Below are 27,868 nucleotides of genomic sequence, written 5' to 3' on the forward strand. Positions count from 1 at the left end.
AGATGGAACATAGGGTAGATACATTGTATCCTACCTAATCCGTCCAAACCATAAAATGGACAATGGAAAATAAAGAAACAAAGTATCTTAATTTTTTATTTATAGGAATGTTTGGTCATGAAGTAAAAAAGAGCAGAGATTTGGATGTGAGAACCTAAGGGAGAAAAGGTTTTGCTTCGTTAAGTGACCTAAGAGAAGAATCTACAATGGCATGCTAAGAAAGAAGGCTGAAGATGTATGCTTAAAGGGTGAACAAGCTATCCAAATCACAAAGTATAAAGGCCAAGAAATATTGAGAACTGAATAGAGATTTTTTATCTACAAGAAAAAGTGCAACTTGTATTAGATCAAAGCTCTATTGTTACTCTCTAACAATTGTATCAATCTAGAGTAAATCCTTTGGATTAATGTTGACCTAACAATCATTTGTAAATCCTTTAACTTGGTGGCATTCCAAGCGAATGGCGTAACGTCTTCTAAGAAGGCTCAGTCCTAATAGGGTGATTGAAATCCTTTAACCAGATCACATTTAACCTTGTGTATTGTAACTTTTAATAGGGTTGGCCTTTCATACAGCATCACTTCAGAAGAGTGAAAAGTCATAGCATGTTACTAGTGGTTTTTCCCAAATTGGGTTTCCACATAAATCATTGTGTCAAGTGTATTGATGAATTTATTATGTTTCATGCTTTACATTTTTGCAAGTTGATTTGACAATAACCTACAAGTTTTGGTAATTGCATGGATGCATGCATGAGTATGAATGTTTTATGGGTTCACTAAGCTATGAAAGGTTTTAATTATAGATCTAGACCTTGAATAACCGATTTGCCCCTCCTCTTAGTTATTCTAAGGAATTCCAACATATTGAGGACTTCAAATGAAAAGCAAACCCATTAAGAAGCCTCAAAGCTGATTCTCTCATCTCGTCAGACAAGAGTTTGATAAACAACTTTCTTAAAAATTCCCAACAAATGGATCAGAAGGGGTGGAAGATTGTTTCCAAATTCTTGGAAATTTTTGATAGATTGCATTCGAAGATGTGAAAGAAAATGGATACACTAAACACACACTGAACTTGGAGATTCAAGATTCTAAGGTTTTGACTATAAAGTGACTCAAAATATGCTTGGAGTATTCGAGATTCAGTTGGTGTTTGACACATATCAAAGCAATGTTTTTTGATGAAGAAAATCATTTGTCATTTCTTCCTTTTTTTTAGGGCTATTTGTTGTGATTTCACAATGCATGCCCCATTTTGCCTAGAAGTGGGGACCCACCTACTTTCTTTTTTTAGCTTTCCAAATTCCTAGTCTGAGATCTGTGTAGTTTTTAGGGTTTTTCCTAGTGTCTTTGGCAAAATTTGGGTTCTAGCCTAGAAACCTAGACTCTAGAAATAATCATCTAAGGGACTAAGTCTTTTTTTGAGCATAAAAGTGCACATTAGCACACCTAGTGCACCTCACCAAGTGTGCTAGTGTGCGAAAAAAATCAAGGAAAGCACTTCCTCTTTGAAGTGTCCAGCTACTCAGCTACACACCTCAAAGAGGTGTGTTGGGTCTCAGGTTTATGAAACTTAGGAACCCCCTCCCCTCCTCATCTTCATTCTCTTCACTCTGAGCTCCACCACCAAACTAGCACAACTCCTCAGTTGCACTGATGTTCCATGCCATGCCTTTCCTCCTCCACTCTACCTACATACACAACATAAATCAACAACACCAAGTTAATGGTGTTTAGTTGCATACCTTTTTTTGCAAATAATCTTTAAAACTTTAAAAAAATAAAAAATTAGAAAACTAACACCAAAGAAAGGTGTGTAGATGCACACCTATCTAGGTGCATATCTATGCACCTTTACACAAAGCATCCCCTAAGAGATCAAAGGGTGTGCATTCAACGCAAACCATGAGGTGCACTAAATGCGCACCCTTTGTGCTTATAAAGTTTTAAAGTTTATGCACCTAGTGCACCCTATCAGGTGCATACCCTTAAATAAACTTTCGCATAAGAGATAGTGTACCTAGGGAACCTCTAAGGTGTGCCAGGTGTACTCTTTTTTTCATACCAAGGTTAGAAATTGAGTTTCTTAGATGATTTTTTATCAATTAGGTTCTCTAGATTTTTTCATTTCGTTGTTAGCATTCATATTAATTGATTTTTTCTTCAACTTTGGACTAATAGATGTTGATTTTGTGAAAATTCAATGGCTTCTTCATCATCCTTCCTAGCTATAAAGATGATCTTGAAACCAATGGTTTTTAAGTTTTAAGATGTCCTTGCAAAGTCATGCTTTCAAGATGACTATTCAGAGAAAGGTCCCCATTGATATCCTCTCTTATTCAATTAAGACCAATATTGGTACAGTCCTCAAAGTTGATCACGACACTAGTGGAGAACTATGTTAAGGGTCATGAAGAATATAATTGAAGAGATCATACTATATCTCTAACCTTAGAACATAGAGAAAATATTCCATCTTCCAAGGGTAGATTAGTTTATCAAATTAACCTATCACCAAGCAGAAAGAGGGTATAGAGAACATGTAGAGGAAGCATCTGAAATCATCAAATCCCCATACCTCATTGCAAAGACTCATCTTGGGTGCAAAGTAGGAAAAGTGGACATGACAAGAGACTACATGAAAGAGGATATCAAATATTCAATAATACACTTGAGTAGAGTCATGGGGTTGCCAGCATCAGGACACCTGAACATATGAATCGTGCATTTTATTGAGACTATCAAAACAAAAGAGATGCCAATTGATTGGGCTTCCATTCTTAGTGAGAACTTGGATGAGTAGTTGGTGATGGTTAAGAATAATCGTAAGTCCTACATGACATCTTATTTGGTGTACATACTAGTGGCAAGAGCCGCAAACTATCCAAGGTTGTTCAAAAAGGGAAGTATGCAAGATGCAAACACATGGCCATTTATAGTATATCCCTAGTTGGTGAAGAAAAAGCTTCCATAGCATAACAAGGAATACATGATAGTGAATGATGCATTTATATTAGCAATTATCTATTTCATTGAAGGGAATTATGTGAAAAGGATGTCAGATGATGTGGCAGCTAATATTTTAGAAGTTAGCACTTATTACATCTAATTTTGAACATTAACTTATTTGAGGGTAGTGGGTACCACTATCAATCCCAAGAAGTTCCATAAGTATCCAAGTGATAGAGTTATATTGCTGGAGACCACTTGATAAATCTTGTCTACATATCACAGAGTAAGAAAGCAACATAAGATAACCTGGGTGTAGTCCATTACTATCAAAGTGTTTAGTGTGGTCCAGAGATAGGATATTCCATCTTTTGAATCTAAGCGGGATAAATATCCTTTATAAGAATATAAATCTCCTCAGCTCTATTTTGATAACATTGGAAGAGTGCAGTACATAGTTTTGCAAAACATTCCAACATGAAGATGCAATTGAGGACCATTGGATGAATGTGGTAGATGACTATGATATCCATATAAGGGATTATTATAGGATGACTCTCTATTTGGCAAGAAATTCTATGAAGATAAAAGTTACTTTGAAGGTAGTACAATAAGATACTAAGGATTTCCTTGATCCATTGTATAATAGAGACACAATTTGTGATTGGCCCATCATGAATGCTAAGATTGATATGGAAGAAAACTCAAATATTAATCATAGGGTCAATTATGTCATCAAATTGACTAAGGATTGGATTAAGAGACATTTCAAAAATGGTCCAATTCCTCAAGTGGTAGTCTTCCACACTATAGCTCACCCAATAAGAGGTAGAGGAGCTAAGGTAACAGAGCCCACTTTTGTAGCTCAATCCCCAATGAGGCCAAAAATAGTGGACCAACTTGACAGAGAAATTGGATATTATAGAGCTCAAAAGGGTAAAGCTAAGAGGAAGAGAATTTCTCCCTAACAAGCTAAGCTCGAAGAGGAACGAACTCAAGCACCACCATAGCCTAGGTCAAGAAATGTAGAAGAGGTAGAAAATGTACAAGGGTTGGAGAATGTGGAAGCTATATAGACCCAAGATAATCCTCAAGTGCCACCAACTAAACAAGGGAAAGGAGGAACTGAAGTAGAAGTACAAGAAGTATCTCTACCTAATCAAGAGGTAAAAGCTTCTCCATCCACTTGTAAGAGAAGAAAGGTCAAAAATTTGGTCAAGAGAAGACAAAAGGTGATTACGAGAGTTATTCCTTCTCCATCAATACCAGAGGTTATCCCAAAAGGAGAGGAGGAAGAGGATGATGAGGAGAAAGAAGATAATCTTCCTTTGAATCAAAGGACTCATCTTGCTAGATCCATAGAGTTGTAATGGAGAAGGAGCTCCACCATTACACTGCCATCCATGCCCACATAGCCTATCTATTCTACAACTTCTAAGGATAAGATTTAGCCATAGATCAATGAGCAGGAAGGTGAAGGGGATGATTTCTTTTAGATGTCAGATTTTGATTTCATGCTGGTCAAACTAGTCGGCAGGGGATAAAATAAGAGATAGTCCAATTGATCAACCTCAACAGGAGAATTGGAGTCAATTTTTTCTTATCCACAAGGATCCAAAGTAGCTCCATCATCACCAAATCAAGCTATATTTTATTTGGATAGAGGTTTAGTTACTCCTCTGCCTCTAAGTAATGAAGAAGAATAGGTTTAAGTAGAATAGGAGGAAGAGCCAAAAAAATACCCACTAATGAGTTGTTAAAGGAAGTGCAAATAGGTGAGCATCCTCAATAGACTTCCTAAGACATAAAGGTGAGAAATTTGGACTCCATAGATATAGAGACTCTCAATGTGGATCTCTCACAAAAGGAGAAGACTCTAGAGAGGGGTGATAAGGGGAAGAGCATAGCAAAAAAAATTCCTTTTTCTTCAAAAGGAAAATCCCCAATGGAACATGTTTCAAGATGGTTGAGGAAAGAGGTGATTAGAAACAAAAGGAAACAATATTCCACTAAGGAAGAGGATATGAGAGAATTTATTGTAGTTCTAAAGAAACTTGAGGCACCATCTAAGGACACATGGGCATTGGCCTTTATGATGAGTGATCAGAATAAAGATTTATTTTCTCATGTTTCTATTCCCCCTCTGCATGCAGATGCTGAGGAATTGATTCCAAAAGATTATTAGATCAGGGAGTTTGTGCTTGGGAAACCCACATTGGACACTACTAAGTTGATGGTGACGACTTGAATTAAAGAATTTTTAGACACTTGGAACAGGATGACATGAAATTGATAACACTTCAAAAGTAGAATGAGATCCTAAAAGGATATCTGAATGAAGTTGTTGGTCAATTAGATCCTAAAAATCCCAAGGAGACTTTGAATGTGACATTAGAGAGAAGGGATAAGGAGACAATGGAACTTGATCCATTTTTGAAAGCTTGTCAGCAATGGTGAGAAAGTTTTGAAGAAAAAGGCACGCAAATTATACAAGGAAATCTTAAACTATTAAACCATATGTAGGAAAATGTAGATAAGCTAGTAGCCATTTTGAACCAAGATTTTGGTTTGATGGACAAAGCACATACTTGGGGCAAGGACTTCTAAGCACTACATTAGAATAAGGGTCAAAGGTATTAGATGATAATATAGGTATATCTATGAGAAAAGTTAGATAAAATTAATGATTGGATAGTGAATATTGAGGATGGAAATAAAATAATGGAAACATTACATGCAAAAATTCATAAGCTCAAGGATCAAACTGAAGAGAAAATTTTGGAGACAGAGAAACATTATAGTGATGCATTACTAGATATTTTTGAGGATGATTTAAGGGACAAATTGACAATTATAGAAGTAGTTGTTGAAAAATTCTAGAAGAATTTTGAAGAAGCTTCTAATGATGATGGTATTAGACAAGCACTTAGGATTGAAGAAGCATTACTAGACTTGGATGTGAAACTGGGAGATTGCGCAGAGACTTCATCAAGGTGGGCAATTATAGGTATAAAGTGAAGGAGAAGTATGAAGCCTTTGCTTTTCCAAATGCAACTCAAGTCACCAAGATGATTGAGAAACTCAAGAGCAAATACATAGACCTAGCTCTGTTATGAAGGGGAACAAAGCCCAAAAGCTAGAATTTTAGTTTTGACACTTGGTGAAATTTTGCATTTGTTGAACCTACTTCCAAGGTACGTAGGTGTGCTAGGTGCACTACTTCTGATCTACACTTTTTCAGGGTTGTGTTGGAAGTTTTTGAAGGAATTAGAAGTGTGCTGACATTTAACTGCTAGTTCAAAATTGAGCTTTACATGCATTGAAAATGTATTTTGATGACAGTTTGACTCCTACAGACACTCAGTGAAGATGGAGCTTCTAGTTTTGGCACTTCTAGAGACTTTTACATCATCTAATGTCTTTCTCTTTTTTATTTTCTCATGTTTTCATTGTTTTGAGACATGTAAAGGCTCATGCATCCATTTAATGACATAAATATGGATGAGTCCTACTAAGCACCAGTTAAAGAGTTAGTTTGCACATAAATAGATTTGTTTGATTAGTTTAAAAGAATATGTTTGTAAAAAGATCTCTCTCACTCTCAATACAAATTGAGGAGAATATTTCTTATAAATTCAAGAATGCAACATGTATTCTAGCCTATTATTTTCATGCAATAATATATTCTATTGGTGCTTACACTTGGAGTATAGTGATTCTTTCCTAATTGTGTTATATTTTGTGAATATATGTTCATGGAATGTAATTGAGCCAAGAGTTTTACTACATTATTTTGGTTATGCGATCTTTTAATTTTGGTATTTTCTATAGGTCTACAAATTCTATTGATGTACCTAGTGCAAGAAGAGATCATCTATATTGTTCCTGCATAGTTTTTTGTCTTGCATGAGCACACTTTTTGTGGCCTTGTGATCTGATGAAAAGTGACACATCTTATGGTTACTGAATTCCCATCAATGTTTGCATCACTGGAATTAAGGAAGCACTTCTCCTATTAACTCGCAAATGTGTTGTTTTCTATAGCTTATGTTCATTAGGAATTTACTTTACAATTTGTTTGCTTAAACTTCTTATTACCTTATCTTCATTATTTTCTTTTACAAACACTTGGTTAAAATTAGAAATTCATATAGTTGCATTGTTAGATTGCATTCATTAAAAAACTAGAAAAATAGAAAAATATTTTTTTTTTCGTGTGGTTATTCTTTTGAGATAGCAAGAAGATTCTTCATCTTATCCAAACTGTTCTAACCAACAAAGGCCTCCCTATGAAGAAATACATTTATCCTCAACTGAGGGAATTCTAGTAGGTTGCAAGATCACCCGAAACCTTGGAGTTGATTCGAGATCAGATTTTCAAGAGATGAGCTCAAAAGGATTCCTTTCGTTAAGCATCATGCAAAATGACATATCAACATTTCTGACCTTCTTGTTTGAATAGAAAATTAATTCTAATTGTATCAAAGAATTTTGATCCTTGAGGAATAATCTGTAATGTTTTTCCTCTGACCTTGTTAGGATATGAATATTTTTATTTAATTTTTTTATTTAGCTAGGTGAATGCACAAAGTTGGGTCGCAATTATGTGGAAGTCAAATCCGCCGAATGGGACCTCTTAGAAATGGGTACTTGATTTTAAAGAATGGGCACCCATTTTTAGCTCGGGTACCCGACCCTAAAATTTTAAAATGGATACCCATTTTTTATTTCCAAAAAATAGGTACCTGTTTCCAAAAAATTAAAAATTTGAATTTTTTGGAAATGGGTACCCATTTTTTAAAAATAAAAAATGGCTACCCAATTTAAAAAAAATGTGTACACATTTTTTTAATGTAGACAATGGGTACTTGTTTCTAAAAAAATCAATTTTTTAAGTTTTGGGGGGATTTTACATGTCGCTTTTAGTTTTTCAAAATGGGTACCCGTATTTTTAATTTCAAATAACAGGTGCTCATTTCTTACCACATGAGGTAGGATTTTTTTTCCTGCCTCAGATTTTGGTTTGGGACAGCCTTGGTGAGACCAAGCCTATGCCTCAGCCTCTCAAGATTTGGCTAAGGCATTGAACTGGCAAATTCACTTCTTGCCATAATTTTTAGAGGGTCTTCTCGATCAAATTTTTTTATGAAAAAAAAAACCCATTAGAGCTCTCACTATCTTGATTTTAGAAATATAAATTTATAGTGTTATGATTTTATTTACTATTTTTGTATTATTTTTTAATCAAAGGTGGTAGCTAAATGTAAAACAATGACGTTCACTAAAACTTTAATAACTTTTTTATTTTATGATTTTTCTTAAATTAAACTATATGTCATCAATCTACATTCAATTATTTTGAATTAATTTTTTTTTTTTGAAAAAAGTGAAATTTTGATCAAATTATGGTGTCCATACATGAGAGGTTTTAAAATTTACCTTTATAGCCAATTAAAAATAAATAAATAAAATATTCATTGAAAAATTGAAGAAAAATATTCTCATCAATCTTTGGTGTGTTAGGTAACTCTTTTTAAAAGGATTTGTAAAAATTCATTTAGTTGTCTCAAATTATGGTGTTTGTACATGAGCGTGGTATGGTCCTGAAACATGCATTTTGAAAAAGTGGTTTTTAAAGATCCATACCAAAAAAAAAATCTATCATATGGGTATAAAAATAAATTATATATTCAAAAAGAAGATCCTAGGCACTACAATTTTTATTGTTGAAGTCTTTTTATATTTAATCTCTAAATGGCTCAAATTTTGGCATCAATTGACAAAATATTTCCAAAAAAGGAAAAATACTTCCACTTTTTGGCCAAAAGTGAGAGCCAACTTCTTGCACTGACCTAGCCCATGAAGAGCATTTTGGTTGATCATCCTCAACCTCCACTACTATAACATCTTCCTACCGAGGAGTTGTGGTTTCTACTTTGCCTTTAAATTTTGTAGGCACGTGTCTCATTAATTCATCAAAATTATCCAGACACTTATTGTACTTATCAAGATATGGTACATCATGGTTAAAACCCTTATAATATGTGTAGTGCCTCTCCCATTTGACTTTTGTAAGTCGTCCTGATAGATGCGACCTTGATGATCTTTTGTTGTGATGGGATCATGATTATGACCCTGAGTGGTCTACACTATTGAGGTGTTTGGATTTATGCTTCTTCTTGGTTCACTGAGGTTTGTGCCAGTGGTTACCAGGATCGATTTGGTATCATGAGGTTGTTCCGTGATTACCTTGAGATGTGTGCAGAGATTGCACTATGTTCTTTTATCGTGCTACACTAGACTAGGTTCTTGTAGCAGTGGTTAGTCATGTTTTTGGCCGTGTTCGCTTATGTGTTTTAAGTGCCTTATTAAATGCTTAAGTAATTAGAATGGATTGTCCATGTTGATTTATTGGGTTATGTGCTGAGGCATTTACCTTGTTATATTTTTGAGTAGAGAGATATTTGTTACTCATGTTATGTTTGCATTTGAGAGGACCCGAGGGTCAGATGCTACACTTTGATTCCTGTATCATGGATTTTAGACTACTATGCTGTTCAGTTAATCATATTGCATGATGATGCTATTTTGAGATGACAGTGTGTTTTGTGATGTTATCTGGTTATTTGGTATTTGGACATACCTCTGATTTTGTTATGTGATGGATTTAATGCTATGGTTATTTACTTCATTCTTGCGTTGCTATGCCTTTTGCGAACGTGAGTGATATAAATAGATTATTTTAATATAATTAATTAAATGGTTAAATTAGGTGATTTAATGCATTTATTGCTTTGGCTATGTTATTATATGCAATTGCACTTGATCATTTTGTTTAGTGTGCAGGATTTATATCCCTGGCAGTGGCACATGGAGTTAGTGATTCAGCCATTCATATTTTACCAATGTCGTCCTTGTATGGTTGACGTATCCTTAATTAAATGTTTGAATTAAACCTTTCAGTGATTATTAAATCTGAACTCATTTGCATTATGTGATTAGACCAGTAAGTGTGTCTGTGCATTTAGAGGTTCGCATTGTCGCAAAAGTTGTTAAGGAGATTTATGTGTTTTTGGGTTTTTGGGATTTTTAATTGATTTATTTTAATTTCTGGTAGCTTTGCCATAGATGAATTCCTATTTATAGGAATAGCCTATTTTCGTTTGGGTCGATTTGGGGTTTAACTGGATTGGCTAGTTAAATGCCCTAATCGATTATTCACTCGAAAAGTGAATAAATATCCAAAAAGGAATTTAATTCCTCACTACTCACTTTCAAATTGGAAAGTTGGAGAGGAAAACCCAAAATCCTCTTCATGAGGATTTACTGTTTTGTTTGTTGTGGGAGCTATGGGCGTGGGATCGTCGTGAGGTTGGGATCGTTGGATCGAGCTCGGGGAAACCTTGGATTGCCGCGATTTTCAGCTACTTCTGCAAGATATTTATTTTATGGTTCAGATTCCCATTTTGCCCTTTCGGCTGTGAGGTAGGGCTTTCCTGTTTTATTGCTTCTACTCCATTTCAGCTTCTATTTTTGGTAGCCGTTTGTTTGGAGGCTAAGAACTAGTGTTCCCCTCCATTTTTGTATGCTAGTTCTACCCGGTTGGGTGGGTATGAACATTTCCCTTTTTTTTGGGATGAGGGTTTGGGATTTTGCACCATTATGCTGGCCATTTTTGCATACGGAGTCCGATTCCATTTATTTTTGGATTTTTGGGGTTTTTGAACCCAAAGGCCAAATGGGTTTTAATGTTGAAGTTTTTTCAAAATTTGAGATTTTTACCTCATTTTGCGTGCCACCCTATTTTCTCGAGTTTTATTGGCACATTGTGGTTCGTGGACCTAGATGATCCATTTGGATATCAGTCAGACCACTTTTGCATTTTATGTTGCATTGGGATGCGGGTTGCATCCGTACTCCTGATGTGTTCGGTTGAGTGATTTTATACCTGTTATGGTTTTTGTTGGACCTTTGCTTTTGTTTCGTGAACCCTAGGATTCGTGTAGAATCCATACTCTCGGATTGAGGCCGGTTGAGTAAGTTCATGAATTTTGGTCTTGTTGCATCATTAGGATTCGTGTAGAATCCATACTCTCGGATTGAAGCCAGTTGAGTGATTTCATGATGTATGATTTTATTGGCTTTGGGATTCGTGTAGAATCTGTCCTTCCCGTGTTGCGTTTAGTTGGGTGTTTTCTTTTCATTTTGTTCTCATTCCTGTCCTTGTGTTATGGTCTTCATGATGATGGTACGCCACACACGAGTACATGCGCGTACATTTGTTGGGTGACTTGCGAGGCCCGATCTTTCGTGGATTTGCCGAAAGTTATGATCATTGGGGTTGGGATGGGAGTATGCATGCCCATGGGCACTTGTTGTAGGATGAGTATGGGTAGGGTAGGGTAGCATCTGGAGGGGGCTTCTATCTCGCAGCTCGACGATCAGGGGATCATGGGTTGGCAGAGGAAGTTTTAAGCAAGTGATAACTAAATAAAAGGTGTGATTGTTAATAAAACTTAAGATAAGTAAAATGTGTGAGCACCCAATTAAGTTCGAGGAAACAATGTGTGAGCACCCATTTAAGTTTGAGGACACACGATCCGAGCTTGGGCTTTTTGATGCCAAGCGACTCTCCAGGATGTCAACCCCTACATAGTAGCCTATTGATTGTCTAACCAGGACCTTTACTCCTTGCATTGTCTTAGGTTCTTGGTTCAGCCATCATACTGTCTAGCATGAGTGTTAGCCTTGGATGTTGTGCTTTATGTGTGTTTGTGGTTGGATCATTATCTCCATCAGCATGACGGGTGTGGACCTATGGGTGCCACATGGTTGGGAGGTGTAGCTACCTTCACCACTGCTAGGGATCGGTGTACAGAGACGATCTTTGTCCTAGTGCGACCGTTGCTGGATGTTTTCACTTGGTACTTCGAGTTCTAGAGTATGCTTTCTTGTGATTTATGCTTTCATTGGGATACTTGTATATCATGTTTAGATGATGTTATTTTATTTGGCGCATTCCCTTATTATGATGTTTAGCATATGATTAGATTCTGTGATTTGCTTTAGTAGTATATATGTTGCTTACTGCTGTTTAGCATGTGATAGGTGATGTTATCTACTGTAGGATTATCTTATGCGTTATCACTAGCATGTTAGATTTTCTTATGCTGTTATTATTGCATGTTTTTAATAGTGACATCCCTATTACGACAATACCGACGATTTGGTCAGTGGCTTGGGATGTTACGCGCGGAGGATGGCTAGGACCCACGATGGTCTTATGATGCTATTGACGGTTGGGAGGAACTGCGTACTTAGTTTGGGTGTTTTGTTCCTGAGATGTATTTATGTACATTGAAATGTTGCTTTTGTTCTCTACGATGTTTATTCAGTGTGCTCTTTGTTGTGGTAGTTTAGATGGTAGACGTTCTTCTTTCTGTGTTGTTCTTGCACTCGAGTGTTCATTCTTCAAGCCTTTGTAGATCCGGTACTCCCCGGTGTGGAGGTTCTTTTGTTGGTTTTTCCCCATTTTTGAGTTCTGGAAGTGTTTTTACTTTCTATGGGCGACATTTGTTCAGAATTGTGTGACACTAATAAAGTATCGCATGCCCATAGAAATAATGTCGTACGATACTATAAAGTGTCGCACACATTACTAGAGAAGTGACGTACGACACTAGAAGAGTTTCGCACGACTTTTTGAGAAATGTCGTGTGATACTTTTCCAGTATCGCACGCCTTCTTGAGAAGTGTCGCACTCAGTAAGGGAGAAGTGTCGCCCTCCCTTAGTAAAAAGTGTTGCATAGTTTTTGTGAAAAACCTGCACGTGCCATCAGCGGGAACTTTTCTTCGTGATCCGATCTTTTTGAGAGTAGATTTGGATACCCGTTTGGGTGTTCTTCGAGCCAATGTTGTTGCATTTTGAATTTAGGAGGTTTCTTTTGAAATTCAGTTTTTGGGTTTCTGTTGTAGTCCTTCGGGGTTTAAAATATATCGTTTAAGTATAAGTTGCTTATACTTAAGATATATTTTAATATATGCAAAAAATCGTTTGAGATAGGTTTCAGACCTCTCAGAGATAAGTTATGTATTCTAGGAAATTTCAGGGCTTCAGAAATCTAGACTTAGCCAATTTTCAGGGCTTCAGGATTTCAGGCTTAGCCAAATTTTGGGATTCTGCATATTACCCCAACTTGGTGTTTTGTTGATGAGTGGTCATTTCTTATGCCCTCATCTTGTTGTTGTCGTTGTTGGCTTTGTTTGTGTGTGTCAGTTTGGTAGTGGCGTTCGAAGATTCGTTGGTGTTGGGATTGTGTTGAAGTCTTCCATTGCAATTGTTGTGATCCCTGTATGATGTTGTCTTGTGCATTCATACTTGTAAAAAAAAAAAAAAAAATCTTGGCTTGATTTGAATCCTTGTTTCCAAGGATCTCCGGGCAGGGCACTACAATATGGGTTAGATTCCCTTAGATTCTTCTATCTACATTATCTTTCTCCAATTCTAAGTGCTCTCCCTACATACCCTATTTGCTAACAATTCATGGTGCAATATTCTTCCCAAATTGGCTTGCTACTAGGAAGAGTATATTTCCTCATTTGTTTGAGAGGATTCCTCACTAAATCATTTGGATCATAGGTTCTAGCTGGGGTAGAGGGAAGTTTAAATTCAGCTAAAAATTGATCTATCACTTCTATGACATCCTTCCCTATTAGAAAATCATCTATCTTTTTTTTTTTGGATACAAAAGAGCCTCTCCTAATAGTAGGGCCTAGATACTCTCTTATCATTAGTAATTGCTAGAAGAATTGTAATTGGCCTAATATTTTAGGGACATGTTTAGGTAATACATGGGGAGGCCAAGGGCATCCAAATACTCTTTTTATTGAAAAGTTTTCAAATAAAAACAAACTATCCTAGTCATGGCTAGATACTTTATCCCCATTTGGGCAAGTAAATGGTCTAATCAACATTCTTACCCCCTTTGGCACTCTCTCATTTATATCTATTAACATATTCATGATTCAAAATACAAAGTCATTATAGAAAACAATAGTATTAGCATAGGGATAGAACCTTTTCCAAAAGCAAGTCCATAATTGCACAGGTAGGGTTTCTTCATTCTCCACAATGGTTTTGATAAAATCTAGACTGATGTTCCCTCTATTCTTGAAAAAGATAATGTGCATCAATAGTGAATAATGGAAAAACTTGAAGTTTCCCATGTCTCTCTACTGAGTTGCCTCAATTTCTTCATGCATTGTATCAATGACATATTCCACAAAATCATAGTAGACAATATGATTCGGATCCTATATATCTAATGTATGATATATTCATAACCTAAGGCATTCATGGTGCCATCAACTTCCAGTGCCTTTCTAATCCCAAAACTAGTGTTGGAGTTCTTACTTGTAAGGAACATACTAGGTTTCTTTGAACCTAATACCAGTTTGCACAAGATAGAGACCAAGCCTAAGAAATAGCTAAAATCTATAATTAGTTGGGTTTATTCTAGCTCTAGACCAACTTCAATAGAATCACTATGACTTTCGTCACTTTAGGGTCTACAGGGCCAAGGCGGGAAAACCTCAAGGATTGATATTACTACTTCTATGATGTTCTTATCTTCAAGACACTCCCTTATAGAAAAAAGTGGTCAATATTTTTCTATGATTTACAAATAACATTCATGTCATAGTAGCTAACTATAATTGAGAAGATATTAAAAATAAGTAATGACCAACAAAGTTTAGTTCTTCATTACATGAAATGGTAAATTAATTGTTTGTATTTTGTGTGTTCAAACACTATATGAATCATTTGTTTGCAACTTAAAAATTAATGACCAATGTCTTATCCATTGTTATATAGAGTCAAAATCCTATTTAATCAATTTGTAACTAAATCTATCAAGAGTGAGCTTTGAGTTTCATTCTTATCATATCCTTCTTATAAATCCTAAACCCTATCACTTACACAAATTAATTACTTAATTTTTGAAATAAAACAAATTAGTAAGAGATACACAACTCATTCAAATTTAATTAAACTAAAAGAAACATGTTCATTCCAACCTCAAAATCACGAATATATAAGGAAGGAGATAAAACTCAAAGACATAGATATATAAGGTTTTCCTTTCTGTATTGATTTCCCTTTGAAAAATGAATACAATACTAATAAAAACTCAAAAGTATAACTTAGAACTAGACAACTGATACTTAATATTCACTATATTTTGGAGTATACAAAACTAATTACATTCATATAAATACAAAAACTAGATGGACTACAAAATAGGCATAAAACATGAAAAAATGTATAGAATACTGACCACCACTTGACATCTTCAGGATCCTTATATAGGGGATTGTAGTGAGCTTTAGATGGGAAGGTAGGTGTCAAAAAATATCCAATCAAAAAACTAAAGGCAAAACTCATCTAAAAGGTTACATCAATACATTCTTTGTAGTCGGAGAAAGGAAAGTGGGTGCAAATGTAGATGTCATTTAAGGAAAGATCCTTTATGTTAAGTATTTTGTCTTCTTCCATCTCCCTTTGACTTTCCATAGCAAGCTCAAAGTCATTTGTGTCTAATGATCTTCTTGAGAAGGTAGAGCCTTGATATCTGCTATTAATTCCCATATGACTATATCTAATTCAATATCAGACTAGGTGGCATTTCTTATCGTATCTAAATCCTCTAAGCACTTGGTCCACTTGGCATCAATTATGGCTTTGACCTTAATAGTCACCTTGGACATTTCTGCCTCTATTTTAAAAACTATATCAATCATATCATAGACAATAGTAGGACTTGCTTCATTATTACAAAAAGACAAAAACCTAGGATGAACAAGAATATTCTCAAAAGATGATGACCACTCTACCTAGTCCTTTATCTTACCTTCACTATCTAGAATTATAGGTATAAAATTTGGTGTCCCAGTAGCAATTCTTTTCATCTTGTTTTGAACTAGCCACTTCTTACCTCAAAAGAAATCATTTAACTCTCTCACCTTATGAATTACTTTCCTTGTGATCAAAATAGTTATCTTTGGCAGATCCTATTTTTGTGGAAGCATCATAATTATATCATCAAAGAATTGAATATAAGGCCCCCCAGTGCCAAATAGCAGAGATAACATAGCAAGTGCCTCTACACATTTTTATTCTATCCCTTCTAAAGATAGGTAGCTCCCATGCACATTCTAAGAAACTTCCCTTTGTGCATTGATCTTATGAATCAACAAATTCTTCATAGCTCTAATCTCTAGATCCTTGCTAAATTCCAACTCTTGTTCATCAATTTCCATAGCATGGCCTAGTTTTTCCCCTATCTCATGTGTCTAGCTCTTTGTTTCCACATCCTTTTCATGAACATTTGTATTGTTTTTAACACTTTTCTTAAAATCAACTCTCTCCATTTCAAGTTTGATGGTCCTTTGTTCTAGAACATATCTTTTCTTCATTTCCTCTTCATGTATCCTCTTTGTTCTCAGATATCTCTCATATGTTTGTTTTAATTGAGCTTGAGGGGTATCCATCTTGTTTTTTCTCATCACTCCAACTAAAGTATGAAATCCAAGAATTTGATCACTGGAGGTAGATTGAACATGCCATAAAATAACATTTCCCCTACAGGATTCTTTGATTTCCATCATGGTAAACTTATCATGCTCAAGAGCTATACTCCAAATTGCCATTGTTTGAGCATCTATATTGTAGCCTGACCCCCTAAATTCTCTATATTGATTCTCATCTTGAAATGAGACTTTTTTGTCCTGCCTCCTCATTTGATCTAGCAAAAATGATGACCTAAGATCCTATCCTAGAAAAAAATCTACTCCTCACTACCAGTTCCCTTGCCTGCTCAATAGCGAGGCTCTCACTTGTAGGGTCATATTCTTGTAGCCTTTTGAGAAGTCCAACAACTACCTCTTTCGAATCCCCTAGCTTCATTTGTAAGGAAAGTTCATTTTATTTTACTTTAAATAGAAAACTCTTGAACTCATCAATTTTTATAAAATTATCATCTTTCATGAATTCATGAGCCTCTATAATTCTTTCATCTATCATTTGACATTCTATCTAGTTATAACTTGTTTTCTCTTTTCTCATCCTTAGAAGCTTGAGATATTAAATATCTCCTCCTTATGTCATCAAAGTACTTACTTCCTCTTGGCAGGATTTGAAGGGCCTTTGGCCAAGATTTTTAGGTAATTCAACCATTTTTTACCTCTTATGTCTCTATTTTTCCCACTTAGAAATCTCAGGAATAATTTCTCAACCTCTTCTTCTTTATCTTGGTCTTCCTCATTAGAGACTTCAACAACAATCTTGTCATCTAAGTACTCCAGGTCAATCTTTTTTCTGATGCCTCTGGAACTTGGGCTACTAATTCATCAAAAATTTTCACACATTTTTCCAATTTTGACCAATGATCCTCATTAGGATTAAAACCTTTGAAACTTTTATCTACCTTTTTCATCTCATACTTAAAACTGACAATATCTCTCTATTTAACCATTCTTTCTCTATATACATTATTTAGCTTGTCAGCAATGACATCCTCTTCCCACATGAATTTTGTAGGAGGTAGGGTATATCCTCTCATATTCTTTAGGGGATGTCTAATTACATTGAAAGGATCATAAGTCCTAGCTGGCCCAATTGGTAGTTTATATTTTCTCAAGAATTCATTTGTTCCCTCAATGGCATTCTTGCCAATCTCAAAATATTTTTCCTTGGTACATCTACAAAGGAAGGTTCCATTCTTAATATCTTTTCCTAAATATTCTATGTTTAAGGAGATTAGTTGCCAAAATAAATCCACGAACCTTGATCTTTTAGAGACATATTTAGGTAAAATATGGTGTGGCTGAGGACATCTAAAAACCTTAATAACAATATATTCTTCAAATAAAAAGACACTACCCCAATCATGAGTTAATTGCTTCCCAAAACAAAAGCACATTTTAGGTTTAACAACCTTAATTACACTCTTGGGGATTCTTTCAATTATCAGCCCTATCATTTTTAAGACTCGATAAACAAAAACATTATAAAAATAAATTATATTAGAATAAGGATAAAACATTTACCATACCCTTGTCCACCTCTATACTAGCAATCTCTCTCCCCAATCTTGAGTAGACTCAAAGAAACTCTAATCAAATATGTCTAAATTCTTGAATAGGATTAGGTGCATGAGTAGAGAATGATGGTGGAATTTGAAATTCACCAAGTCTCCTTAATGAGAAGCATTGATCTCCTTATGAATACTCTCAATGATATAATCCACAAAATCATAACCTATATTATGATTTGGGTCTTGGATATTCAAGGCCATAATATAATGTCCTCCTAGTGCTTCCATTGTTCCATTTGAACCTAGTACTTTGTTGATTCCAAACACAGTGCTATGAAAATATCTTTGGACAAATTCCAAAGGCATATGTTTGTCAAGATACATCTTTGGAATGTTTCCTACATCCTTATTTGTAGGTGCAATATGCTTGCTCATATTCTGACCCATATAGAAATTATGGCGACTCTTGAAATTCTCAGTTAATTTCTCCACCTCTATGGGCATTGACATAGGTCCTCCCAAGTTTAAAACTTCTATAAATGTCTCCTTGTCTATAGATAAAAGAAGACTTCTATCCTTCCTATGAAATATCTTGTTGACAAGGTTATAACATCTGATTAGTGCTTTCACCAAGTTGACATATACAAACACTTCAAGCATAATTAAGTTGCCTAAGTTTCTTACCCATGGGTTACAAATCAAAATATTTGATGCCCTTTTCCTATAGAAAATCTATCAGGGACTTTTGCATCTCTACATAGTGCATATGAGTCTTTGAATATCAAATCACTCTACTTTATGTGCATTGGTGAACCAGGAAAATTTTCAATCCGCACCTCTATGTAAATGTGCTTAGAACCTTTGATGATGCATCTGGTTGCTCAATTACTACTTGGGCAATTAGCTCTCCCTCCCTTTGAGCCATTTCTATAATAAAATTAGTCAAATATGTGTTTTAAAAGATAAAAATCACTTAGATATCACTCTACTTTTCAAAATTTCTCAAAAAAATAGACAACTTAAGAAAATAGTAATGAAAATTATCCCGCTCTTTAGAACTTATTAGTTTCTATAATGAGGGCATAACTTTAATTGGAATTTAAGAGTTGAAAACCTACCAATTTCTCAAAGAACTGGCCAAATCTACACTTTTTCTAGGTTTTTTGTACATCCAGCTCATCACATTCTTATCCAACTCAAACTTTTCCATTGAAAATTTTGTTTTATGCCTCAAGACTTATAGTCATGATTATGCAACTAGGGATTTACTACTTAGTACTTCATAGCTTCGCAATGGTTTAGCAAGGTACCTATACTAATCATGTGATGATGCACTCATTGTTTTAGCTAGCCATTATTTCCTCACCATGGCTTAAAGACTATCTTGGCCACTTAACCATGTGATCATGCACCTATGTCAAATTTCTTTGTCATTTTTTATAGACCAATCCACATGTCTATGGTTTTTCTTTACCATCTAGGCATATTTGGATACATGTCTTCCCTTTGCTTCCTCACAACCTTAGAAGACTATAGCTAGATTTCACATGGGGACATGAAATTTTCCTTTATATTGATTTCTTTCCTTTGTTTCACATCATAACCACTTTGAATTAAATGATTATCTTTAATCTGATGGTCCTAAAAACTTCAACTTGTTGCCCATGCTAGTGGCCCTTAACCAAACAGAAACCATCTTCATGCCATACCATTCTAACAACTAACATCCACATCACCAGGCTCAATCCATATATGACATGTCGTGCCTCCACAACCTTTAACCATGGTTTCACTCTTACTTTGGCAACCATGTGAACCAAAGAACTGAGCCATTTCATGATTCAAACCCAAGGTTAGACTAAACCTAATGTAAATCAATGACCAAAGATTTTTCAAAAATGCTTAAGCCTTGCTACATAGTCACAACTAAAGTTTGACACAATATATTACTAAGGTGACCATGAGATCTAGGCCATCTTGACTGCTTTACTTAATCATGCTCAAGGAAAAATGTAACTATGAACCTGCCTTGACTCAACGATTAAAGAGTAAAGACTTGATTTACTGGGTCACTCTATTTGTTGTTGTAGTTTGATAAGGAGTCTTGACCATGCAACTAACTATAGTCACATGGTCGCATACTTATAACACATAAGCCATTATTAGAAATGGGAAAGTTTAACATAAAATGCCAATCTTTTGAGGTATTTGAAAATCTGAAAATTGAGAGGCATAGGCCTAAAAACAAGGGTTGTCCTAGGGTAAAGTTTTTTCATGAAAATCTCAGAGATGCCCTAGGTGCCTAGCATAGATAATAGATTTCAAAATAAGGGTTTCACCTTGAGATAAAATATACTGTAACCAATCCAAATTGCTAAATGGTTTAGAATAATTTAATGACATAATTTGGATAAAAGGCCTAATTAGAAGTGAAGGTTAATGAGGGCTAACACTCTATGTGTCATAGGGTCTAGTTAGACTTTCTCTAGTAGTGGATCAGGCACTAATCATCAATTAATATGTAAAATGATTTGTTCATGTGGTTACATAAAGTACATTTAAAATAAAATCACTATTTAATTTTCTATATAGCAATGCGACCTAACTGCAATGAGCTTGTGAACCTCATAAACTGACTGCTTCACACCTTTGCAATGGTCTAGGATCTAACATTTGTTTTACATGTAATGCTGCAATGCCTTTATCCTTAACCACCTCACCTTGTCACAATCGATAGACATACATCATTCTTAACTATGTGATGTTGTGATTGCCAACTTGATTGACTTCTCATTTATCACAACCTCATAACCATGATTCTTAACCACAATCCTAATGTAATGCCTCACCCAGACTGTCATGGTATAGATAACACATTTGCATTATGATACTTCTAATTCAATGTTTTGATACACTTTTGAGACTATAAGGTTTTGCCATTTTAATATCTACATTTTGATGATCCGCACAATATGACCTAATTGATATAATTAATGATTCCATTTCATGTTCTAAATTATTTTAAATAGAAAATGAATTTATAGAAATGCTTGAAATGTCAAATTATAATATTAGTGTTAAAGGATAGATTAGTTGTGTAATAGAGCCTAATATTGTGAATGGGATGATCAAACACATATGGATGGAACTTTATGACATGATAAAATTAGATTATGATGTGATGAGAAATGTTAATTTGGATATGATAATTCATGATGTGGAGATAAATTTTAATTAGATTATGATGATTTGTGATATGTAGATAAATGTTAATGTGATTATGACGATTTATGATATGCAAATTTTGACATTCTAACATTTTGAATGATTGGGAAAGGAAATTTAATTGAATTATGTTAATAAGGGTTATGTAACATTTATGATATATGTTTTATATGACCTCCTTGGACTACTGATGGTCGAGTTTAATGTGCAGGAAGTGGAACCATGGAAATTTTGGGGGGGGGGAATAAGATCCAAACCTATGTGAACATAGTTCAACCAAGGTGAATCTTTGGAAGATTCAAAAGCCTTGTTGTGATATATTTTATTTTGTAAATGTAAGTTTTCTTGTATATGAAAATTTTTAATCATAAAGATGCATTAGGAACATGTTGTGGTGATGTGGAATGTGCTTTTATGTGTCACTTAACACTTGTGGATTTTGTGTAGAATGACATTTCATTGAGGGTTTTGGTCATGGTGACATTTTACCATAAAACTAATTACCTTATTAATGAGTAAGTAAACCCACTTGACAAGGGGTAGGATGGGTCACAATCAAAAGAAATTCGAAATTGGACTTGGCTAGCATTTTGAGGGGGCATTAGGTGGTCCCAAAGTGTCTTTTAGGTGAAAATAAGTTACCCCTATGATAGTAAATCATGTTAGGGAGATAATTCTGACCATGTAAGTGCCTAGATAGCCTAGGGGACCCCTTTACCCATGCATTCTTCCAACAATTCGAAATTAGAGTTGCCACATGTATTTTCTCCCATGTTTCCACTAAGACAAATATAGAAAATTTAGAGGGAGACAAGATTGTAAGACGAAGTGGCTTGATGTCTTTGCTAAAAATAGTTAATGGGAAGGCCTTATTAGAGGATCTTGGTCAAATTAGTGGGTGTTCACCTGCTCTCTAAGTTTAGAGATAATTAGGGTTTGGAGGAAGACTAAGGGAACTCTACAACAACTATCATTGCCTTTAGCTTGGACCAAGGTTGGTGTTTCAAACCATGACCATTTCCTTTCTTTTAGCATTGCAAAAAAATGAATCTATAAGAATGGAGAATTTGTAATGGGAACATGCTTTGTGATGTGAATCTTTGTATTGAAAATTTTGATATTGTGTTGTGATGGTGTGAATATGTATTGTGTTTCATGTAATCTCTTGATTTTCTTTATTGAATTTCCTTGTTTTGATTTGAATGTCAAATGTTGTTATGGGTGTGAGGGTTTCACTCACCCTTTTGGGAAGGGAAGAGAAGTCCAAGGTGAAGGGATTAGTTGGGATTGAAATATAGTTGAGGACCTTGGAGTATGGGCTCCATTGTATGCCATATTCATTCATATCTTTCTTTAGGGGTGATAAGGGAATGATGGTGTGGAAAGAAAGTTAATGAAGTATGAGCTTCAAGGAAGCTATATTTGTGGTAGTGTGTTTTGGAGGATGCTTGAGGAAGCCCCAAAAGGGCATGGTATTTTTTTTGATTTGTGAAAAGCCTTGAAAGGGCATGAAATTTTGTTTATTGTAGAGATGGTATGATATACAAAATATCCTTTGAAAACACACCTTCACCCTATTTTCAAGGTTCCATTGATGAACCATTGTGAAATACCTTGGAATGGGAATGTTAAGTGTTGTAATGTATTTTTTATGCATTTGTAAGATTGGAATGAAACCTGGTTTGAATCTTGTTTCCCCTGCTCGGTGGATGGCTTCATAGAAGCCTAGGATGGGAGGTGAGCCTCCATGGTTCCTGATTTTTGTGTTGTTGTGTGTAGGTTATGGAATTCAACACCATGAAGAAGTTAGGGTTTTCTTTTTAGTGGCATAGTTGAAGCATTAAGTATTGTGATGTGTTCATTTCTTTTCATGTCATTTGATATGGGTTAAGATGGTCAAATACTCCTTGTTATGTTCTCTAAAATGTAAGGGGAAAATGAGGTGCAAAAATTGGACTATGTTATGCATGTATATGGCATTGTGAAAGATAGAATATAGTATCCTCATATCTTTTGAAGGAATGACTCGTGTAGGAAGTATAGATATCTTTGTTTGGAAATGCATATTGTAGAAGGCTCTTGCATGTAAATAGATCCATAAAAAATTCATGCATAGTTGATAGAAATTTCATGTGAAAGAGAATCAATGAAATACTTGTTATAATAGGATGAGTGGAATCATTGAAAGGTTTAAATTTTGTGCTTATTATAATGAGAAACCTGGTTTGAATCTTGTTTAATTTTATTGTAACTCACACACTCTAAAGTCTATAAAGAAAAATAAACATGCTATAGGTGCACCTTTAGTTGTCTGGAATTTGTATGAGAGTAAGAAATTAAGGACTCTTCCTATTACATACAATATAATATTCAAAAAATATATACTTAAGACCTTAACTATAAAGCACTAATAAAATATTCATCCCTATCAAAAAAAAGAACTAACTTAATATAAATCACTACTTATGAATGTATCTTCTCATACATAAATAATTTACATTATTAAGCCCTAAGTGTAGGCATGTGGTATAAAAGTGCTCCTATATTTTTCCATGAAACTAAACAAAATAATAATAATAAACAAAACATTCAACCTAAATATCACTATCTAGGCGCCAAGATTTGGGTGGTTAAAGTAATTCAACAAAAAAATAAGGAACTTAAAACATTTGAATATATGTTAAACCAGGCATACATGCAGCGAATCCAAGAATAAGATGTGATAGGGACAGTGGTCCTCACACACCCTAAGCATACTCACCTTTAGGAACCTTTTTAAAATACATGAGAAAGTGGGGAAAAGGGTGGTCATGACCTAACACAAGTCGGAGTACCTTTGCCTAGGTGACTTCTAATTGAAAAGGGAACAATGTGGATCCCTAGGTAGCATAGGTGAGTTAGGAAGGATGTGAAGTATTAGTAAAACCAATGCATATTAGATGGGGCCAACTATAGGATGGGATAGGTTAATAGAGACTAGCACTTGCTTTGTAGGAAAAAGGGAAGCATTGTGACTTTAGGAAGTTGCATTAATGTATTGATTGTAGTTTTGTCTTGGGTCAAGTGTTATTAGGTGAGTAAGTAATTTAGTTAGGATTGGGGAGTAAAGAGGTAAGTGAAGTAAGTTGGGTGGGATAGTAGTTAGGTAAGATTTTTTATTTATTTAGAAAGTTAGAAGTATTTTGTATTTAGAGTATTATTTGAAAATTATATGTTAGTAAGGAATGCTATTAATTAGTGATGAGTTAGTAATTAAATTTCAAAGTTTAGAAGATAGTAGTATTATATGTATGGGTAGATGCTAAATAGTGGCCATACAAAACTTAAAACTATTGTGTAAGTTAGTAATTAGATATGAATATATTTATACCTTGACTTCTACCATGTATCTTAAGTAAGTGTTAGTTAATGAAAATATATGTTTAGTAATAATATTATTATATTTTCTTAATATATATAAATATATTAAATATTATATATATTTTTTGTTTCTATTTGCAAATATGCTTGACAATGAATTATGATATATACAATTAGAGTATATAAACATAGTCTTATTATAAAATTCAAGCTATCCTTCCATCAACACAATTAGAAGAAAGTTTGTTTGAATTGAAATAAACTTGGAAGTTAGTTAATATAATTGAATAGTGATAAGACATTTATGGACACCGCATTTTTGTATGTTAGAAAAGATATATAGATATATATTAGATTGACAAAGTACATTATATACAAACATTATATAATTACATGCACCTAATCTTTACATAAACAATTCATCTAACAAATATTAACTAACACACTTAATACATAAGATGTATTAGGATGCATTAAAAATATTAAATTGTGAACACTTTTACAATACTCGATCATTGAGTTAGTACATTGAATTAGCCTCTAGATACATTAGGTGTCCTTAAATTTATGTGCTTGGTAATTCGTTATCACTTATAATATGTAACTATTTCGAATCTTAACCTACCTTGGTATTAATATATGTATATGAGTTATGTAATGTGAAATGAGTAAATGTCATCTTGAATAATGATATAGGTAGAACCTTGATTGTTGGGAATAAAATAAGATGTAATATTTCAAGGGCTCAAAGGAGTTGATTAAAATCCTAGAACTCTAGTAAATTATTCATGCAACTTCAAGACTTGAACTCAACATTACCTTGTCATCATCTTTCCACAATGTATTCGATGTTAGTATATAATAAACTTATTTATTATTTCCCTTTAAAAAAAATTGGTTGTGTTTTGTACTATTAATTTTAGCGCATAACACCTAACCCATCGAACGAGCAGACAAAACATTTTGTAACTTTGCCATCTTTAACCAAGGGTTCCCCTTAACTACATGTGAAGATGCAGAAAACTATTTGAGTTAATTACTACTCTCCATCACAACCTCACAACTTGAAATATTGAACCCTGTCTTATTACTTTCGATGGAGTGATATTGACTCAATTTATCCACTATTATTCGATGAGACACTCCTTCAAAACTAATTACATTAATTAGTCAGCCTATCCTCATATGTGTGTTCATTGTGTCAGGTTGTCCTCATACATGTGTTCATAAATGGAGTCATCAAATTAAGGGAAAGGTGGTGAAAATTGTAGTATGGAATTGAAGTACATAAAAAATATTAATGACAATGCATACAAAAAATTAACTCCCCTTCACTCATAATGGCCAATGCATGAAAAAAGTGGACATTTTTGAGTTTTGATGTGAACTGCTAAGGAGGAGATATCAAAAATGTGTAATTGTTTCATCCTATTTTCATGATGTAATTCAATACATTTATTCGATAATTTCTTTAATGTTTTTGGCCATCTTCAATTTTATTGAAACTGAATTACAGTATCCATGGAAATGGATAGTCGATCATGTCAGCCTATCATCGTACATGTGTTCATAAATGGAGCTATGAAATTTATGAAAGGTGGCACATGAACTTGAATGCTAGCTTTAACAGCCACGGAGCCACACTAAGGCTTATCTTGACTGTGCACATGGTCATAGCCCTAAGAATAGTTAGATCTCAAATCGAAGCGAGAAGGTGATGAAAGGATTTTGCATGCTTGAAACTTGAAATAGTGATAAGTGGCAAATGGAAAACACTATAATCAATCCACCAGTGAGCAATAGAGATGGTGAAACTATACTATATGCTAGGTTAGCCTATCCTCATATGTGTGTTCATCATAGAAAACTATCCTTATACTTGTGTTCATAAAATAAAATAATCCCATAAAATAAATAGACTTGTCAAATTAAGGGAAATGTAGTGAATGCTGGTGCAAAAAATTGAAGTACATTAAAAATATTAATGACAATGCATATGAAAACTTTCACTCCTGTTTACTCTACTCATTAGGGGCAACATGTTGGAAAAGTAGAAATTTTCAGTTTTTCCTTTGAACTACAATGTCAAAAGTGGAAAGACCAAAGCAGGGACAAAGTAGTTGGTGCCAAGAAGGTCTACAATTTCTAAAGAAACCCATAGGTGCATTTACTAGGTGCATTTATAGTGAAATGATTGTGAATTTGTAGTGTTTCCTCCCTTTGCTTTATTGTATTACAATTTCTTGCTAACCATGGTTGTGATACTACAATTTTACAATCATGTGCACTGCATAATCATGGGGAGGAAATGATGATATCAACTCAATTTATTGAGAATCAAAGGTATGAATTAAAAATATGTGCACCCATTATTATGCTTCCAGTTGTGGGGCTTAATTACTTTTATATCTAAAAGCTTTATTTTGCTAAAGTTCAAACATTGATTTAGTTTTAAATTAACTTTTAGTCAATAATTTCTTGTTTTTGATTGGCCCTTTCAAATTTTTGTAGGGGTAAATATTGATTTATTGATTAAAAAAATTACCAAAATTTAAATTTAGAATCTTTCAAGAATTTGTAGTTACCCTATTTATGTTAGAAATATAGATGGAGTAACTTGGGGGGGGCAGGGAAATGGGGGGTGGGGTGGGGGGGGTGAATTAGTTACTACAAAAATAAATCCACAGATCCTTTAGATGTCATTAAAATAAAATGGTAAAACTGATTGCTGCTGCAACACGGTAAACAAACAGAAAAATTTTGTAACTTGGTTAATGCAGAGTTATGTTTTACTTAGCAGATCTAATATTAATAGTAATAACTTGCAACCATGAGAGAAAAGAAATGAACACAAGAGACACCATATTTAATGTGGAAACCCAATATGGGAAAAACCACCAATGTAATTAGTTACTATTATTCACTCTTATGAAGTGAGCCCTATTAGGAGCCTACCCATTTAAAGGTTACACAACACACTATTAGGTATGACCTTGTTAGAGGATTTAATCACCCTATTAGGAGTGGCCTCGTGAGAGGTCTTAAAAAAATTCAATGGAACTATCAACCTATTAGAGGAGATACAACTAGTTGTTAAACCAACTTTGTTAAGAGATTTTAGATCACTACTAAAATGCTTAGAGAGTAACAATGAAATGACCTGATTGTGATGCAACTAAATTGCTAAATCCAAATCTTTGTTTTGCTCAAAAACTTGATCCATCCTAATCAAATAT

Source organism: Cupressus sempervirens, chromosome 5, assembly GCF_028749045.1.
Source record: "Cupressus sempervirens isolate cs-2001-9-10 chromosome 5, ASM2874904v1, whole genome shotgun sequence".
NCBI classification, from domain to species: domain Eukaryota; kingdom Viridiplantae; phylum Streptophyta; class Pinopsida; order Cupressales; family Cupressaceae; genus Cupressus; species Cupressus sempervirens.